We start from the raw sequence: 5,598 nt of genomic DNA, 5'->3' as shown, positions 1-5,598 counted from the left end.
CACGGTGCAGCTGTATCTACCCTCTGTAAAAATTTCTCTAAGGTACTGCGTTTCACCTCCAGTCCCTTGGAACGTAAAAGGCCATCGAGGGCTAGAAGGAGTGGACTTGAAGTCACAGCTCCCATAACGCAACACAAGAAAACACAGAAATCGAAAGTGAAAGTACACAAAACAAAACGAACATACACAGAAAGAGAACAAAAATTCAGAGTGCAATTGCTATAAGATGTAGCGCCCTCTCTTTACAGAGGAGCTTCCTGCTTTTTAACAGCGGGTCCCACGTTACCTGGGACTTACCGGTGCACCTCCCTGACTGCTGAAAGTTTTGGTTCCTGGGTGTTTCTTTGTTTCTTTTTTCCCGGGTCTCGGAACCACTTGTCGCGACCCCCCTTGCCCGCAAGGAAGACGCAACTCAGGAATCTTCTTTCAGCAGTTTATTCAGGCCCTTGATATTCTTCTAATAATTCTTCTACTCTACCTCGGATGCCCCTCCCAGCCTTAATAAAGCACCGCGAACCCCAATGCAAAGCTGCCACGTGTATCCTTCTCACAGGGTGCTAGAAAATGACACGCCAACTTTCTCTGATAAGGAGCTGGGAACACGCCAACTCTCTTTGATATGGAGTTGTCCTTCACAGACCACAACGGAGCCAGCGCCATCATGTAATGGCGACCACAGTCCGCAGGAACGGCTCACCACAACTCAACACCAAAAAAACAAATAACTCAATTAATAAATGGGCTAAGGAACAGAACAGACACTTAACTAAGAAGATATACAATCAACCAACAAATATATGAAAAAATGTTTAACACCTCTAGTGGTTATAAAAATGCAAGTCAAAACTACTCTAATATTTTATCTCACTCCATTCAGAATGACAATTATCAAGAATACAAGCAACATTAAATGTTGATGAGGCTGTGGGAGAAAAGGTACAGTCATACATTGCCCGTGGCCTTGCAGATTGGTGCAAACATTATAGAAAGTGGTATTGAGATTCCTCAGAAAACTGGGAATGAAACCACCATTTGACCCAGCTATCCCACTCTTAGGTTTATACTCAAAGCACTTAATATCAGCAGACTACACTAATGTAATCACATCAAAGTTCATCAATATTGATCAATTCACAATAGATAAACTATTTAACAAACCTAGGTTCCCTTCAACAGATGAATGGATAAAAACATGAGGCATATGCACACAATGAAATATTACTCAGCTTTAAAGAAGAATGAAATTATGGCTTATGATTTCATGACCAGTATGATTCTACATCACATACAAACCAAAGAATGAGAGGCTATACTCCATTTATGAGTCATGTGTCAAAATGCATTCCATTCTCATGCATAACTAATTAGAAAAAAATTAGAAAAAGTAAAACAAAGAAAAAAACTGACTATGTTTATGTTATTTGATTCTCAGTCACAAAAGGGGGAAAAAGGAAGATAAGTAACCACAGTCCTGATCTTCCACATGAGTACTGCATTGAAATGAATAGGTATTGGACTTGGTTGAATGTGGCATATGTGCAAAAAGTGATATATATCTTGACACACCACGTCCTTCAATCCTCAGATTGAGAAATGTGTCCCAAGTCCTAGGAGGCTTCACAACAGCTGAGGGATTCCAGGACTGGGATGTGTCCCACTCGTCCTTGAAGCCATACTGTCCCTGCTTGAGGCCAGGACTGCTTGCCCACAGGTCTGCAAATCTGGGTGCAATGGGTGGTCCTGCCTGCATGAGGAGCCTGGGAGACTCTGAAGGCCAAGTGTTCCCAGTCCTTCCACACCCAGTGATTCACTGACCATGGCCCTGATGAGTTGGGGTTGGACAGGCAGAGTGGTTGTCAGTCCCTGCAGAGTAAGAGATTGAACCTCTCTAGTGGCATCTCCATCAGGGACATAGTGGGCAGCCCCCCACCCCAGTCACACACCCTGGTGCCAGCAGCACCTGCAGCCTCTGCGTCTGGATAAAGGAGACACGGAGCCTCATCCTGGCAGCAGGAGGAGCAGCTGTGGAGTGGTGATGGATTCCCTGGGAGAGTGTTCTGGGGCTGCTTCAATGAAATACGTGGATTGTCCCATGGGACAATTGTCCAATGGGTTAAAACATAATAAACGCACTGTACAATTCAAAGGCAGCATCTCCATCTAGCCACTCCTCCTGCCCATTGTGGAGTCCTGTCAAGTCCCCACTGTTCTTTCTCAATATTTTATGATCATTTGGCTTCCTTGTATCTCCATGTGCTTCTAGAGAGCTTTAAAATTCTTTTTTTTTGTAGTTTGCTGATTTATTTTTAAATTAAGTAATTAATTTTAATTAGATGTATATGACAGCAGAATGCATTGTGATTTACCGTACACAATTGCAGCACAACTTTTCATTTTTCTGGTTGTACACGATGCACCATTTGTGCATTCATACATGGACCTAGGGTAATGATGTCCATCTCATCCCACCATCTTTCCAGCCTCCATTTCCCCCTTCCCACTCCTCCTTCCCTTTGCCCCATCAAAGTTCCTCCATCCCCCCTTTTCCAATTATGGATCAGCATCCACTTATCAGAGAGAACATTCAGCCTTTGATTTGAAATAGCTGCAGAGTCCTGCCCTTTCCTTGGCGGCTTGGCGGCTGAGTGGCCGACCGGCCAGCAGGGGGCGCACTGTCCGCCGCGCTCCCTCCCAGCGCCCGCTTCCGCTAACGGAAGCCTGGACGGCTGGAGGCTGTGGGAGGGCGGTGCCTCTCAGGTCTGGTTCTGGTCGCTACCTGTGCTGCCCGGGCACGGCATCCAATGGCCCGGCCTCACGCTCCGCCCGTCGCCGGCAGATGTGCAAAGCCGGACCGGCCGAGGCGGCCATTTCCGCGGCCTGAGACCCGCGGCCCGCGGCAGCTGAACCAGAACTTCGGGCGCCTCTTTCCCGCTAGGACGCTGCCTGCCCCGCGCGCCAGGGCGGCGGGCAGGTGTCCTCCGGGAGGAGCCTCTGGGACCCGCGGCGGCGGGCGGGCGGGGATGGCGCGCAGCAACCCGTGTCTCTCTTACCTTTGTGCCTGTGGTGTCCGCTGATGGGGACTTGGTGCCGCCTGGGGCGCCCTGGAGCTGGGTAGGGGCGGCGGTTGAGCACCTGAGGGAACCTGCACCCACCAGTCCGCTGGCGCGGGGTGGGGGCCAGGTGAGTGGTCAGTGAGCATGCATGGGCTTCAGGTGGTGCAGAGGGAACACCGCGGGCTGTGCCAGTTGGGCCTCCAGGCAGGAGCACCAGAGGATGAACCACAGGCCTTGCTTGGCTGCCTCCTAGCTTTCCCTGAGGATGACCACTCACTCTGAAAGCTCCTTTTTCCACTGCTTCCTTTTGTACCTGGGCAAACACTTTGTGATGTGCCATGCTCTGTGATTTGTGTTTCTAAGTTTGATTATTCACTTTCTATAGATCAATTATGAATCTCTCCAATTAGGACTTTAATGTTTTTCTCAAAACTCAGTTTTTGTTTTTGACCTACAAGCAACCAAAAACTTAGCATTTAATGCATGCCTTTTTCTTCATTAATTCAGCTAAGAAATATGTATGGAACACCCACTGTGTGCATTGTGCTGGGCACTGTACTGGACACCCTCCATGCATATTTGATTAAGGCATAGGCTTTTGCTTCACATGTCCTTTCAGTTTGGTGGAAAAAAGAAGAGAATCAATGGCTCATTATCTTTCTTGCTTGGAATAATCTCAGCCAATACTCTCAAATTTCACTTTTGTTCAAGGATTCTGATTCTTGCAAGAACATTTTAATTTCTTTGGGGAGTTCATTTAGTATCTGAAATTTTGTGTGTATTTTATGCTGCCTTTCTATAATATGCCTTTACTGGCTTTTTAAAGTGCACATATGTTAACTTTTCTGAAGACAAAAATGAGGCCTTTACCTATAATGGAGTCCTGTTTGGTTTTTAACACAGTATGCAGTGTGGTTACTGCTGAAGCTGAGAACCTGGTATTCTTTCTCAGTAGTGGTAATGTTTTTCTGGCAATTGCCATACTAGGCCTTTCACATTCTTGGAGTATATTGGAACTTTATGAATATAGAAATGTTTAACAGGCTTCTGACTTTATCCCATGTAACACTTCAATTGAGAGTCTCTTGTTTTCTTTGTATATACTCATACCCCAAATTCACTACTTAATTTTGAAGTTTATCTTTCATTTGATGAACTTTTCCCCCTCACAGAGAAACCAAGTTTTTCTCAACTCATGAAGCCGATGATACATAAACAACTGTAAAGAGAACCACAAACTGAGATGTGTTTTCTTTGCTATCTTCATCTAGACACAGTTATGTCTGTCTCCTATCCTACCCCACCTTGGCCTTATGATAAAAATTCATAACCCAGCAGAATTACAAAGTGTTAAGTCCACAAATAATTGCCAAGTCCTGTTCAAAGTCATTCTTTCTCACCTGCCTTTACCTGTGCTTTGATTTTGAATAGCTTGTGCTGTTTTGGAGCCTTCGTTTCTTAAAAGTTAAAATGGACTGGTAGAGAATAAATACAGCACAGGAGGAGTGATTTCAGTGACTTAGTCACGAACCAACACAAAATATTTTAATGAATGAATGGGATTCAATTGTCATTTTGTAAATGATCATCTTTCTTCCTTTTCTGGTAGGGTTTTTAGACCCTGAGGAGGAATTGGAGCTGATCCACATTATGGGAATGGAAACCACGGAACCTGAGCCAGACAGTGCAGTGCAGCCTGCCTCTTGTTCTGATGACCTTTCATGCCAAATGAGACTCTGAGAAGATCACTCCATTGAAGACTGTTCTAAGAAAAAGCAGGATCAGAAGAGATTGGGAACTCAAAGAGGTCTTGAGACCAATGTTGAACACTTTGCTAGAATCTGGATCAGTTCATGGGGATTTTAGATCTAGAGACGAGAGTGGTGATGAGAGCAGTTTAGTTTCCATGAACCTATGGAAATGAAACCTCTGGAAATTAATCCATCATGTCCAACAGAAGAAAATGATGTATCTGTCCTGATTCCTGTGGGGGACCAACTACCAGAAGCCCATCTTTCCACTGATGTTCCAGAAAAAACGATTCCAATCCAAATCACAGCTTTTCACCAGAAACCACCGGTGAGACAGTGGTCCATTCGACCGCAGGGCACTTTCAGACTGAACTTTTTAAAAAATTTATTTATTTGTTCTAATTAGTCATACATGACAGCAGAATTCATTTTGATTCATAGTACACAAATGGAGCACAACTTTTTATTTCTCTGGTTGTACACAAAGTAGAGTCACATCATTCGTGTCTTCCTATATGTATCTAGGGTAATGATGTCCATCTCATTCCACCATCTTTCCTACCCCCATGGCCCTCCCTTTCCATCCCTCCCCTTTGCCCTATCCAAAGTTCATCCATTCCTCCCTTGCCCCATCCCCCATTATGGATCAGTATCTACTTATCAGAGGAAATATTCACATTCAGTTTCAAGTGATATTCCTACTAGCCCCGACTGCATATACATTGTAATGGATTGATTATATTCCAGGGATTTTTCAAGACAACAGATTTGGACATCAGTGATAAATTGAGTAC

The 5,598-nt window shown here is 44.8% G+C and overlaps 1 long non-coding RNA gene across 1 annotated transcript; it reads left to right on the top strand.

Annotated features, from left to right (window-relative positions):
* Nucleotides 1–2,789: 2,789 nt before the first annotated feature.
* Nucleotides 2,790–5,069, top strand: LOC144372887 (uncharacterized). The gene is made up of 2 exons (XR_013432718.1): nt 2,790–3,180; nt 4,663–5,069. It is a non-coding gene; the product is annotated as an uncharacterized LOC144372887 (long non-coding RNA).
* Nucleotides 5,070–5,598: the final 529 nt, after the last annotated feature.

This window comes from Ictidomys tridecemlineatus, unplaced genomic scaffold (genome assembly GCF_052094955.1).
Source record: "Ictidomys tridecemlineatus isolate mIctTri1 unplaced genomic scaffold, mIctTri1.hap1 Scaffold_183, whole genome shotgun sequence".
NCBI classification, from domain to species: domain Eukaryota; kingdom Metazoa; phylum Chordata; class Mammalia; order Rodentia; family Sciuridae; genus Ictidomys; species Ictidomys tridecemlineatus.
This window is presented reverse-complemented; position numbering and strand designations above follow the sequence as displayed.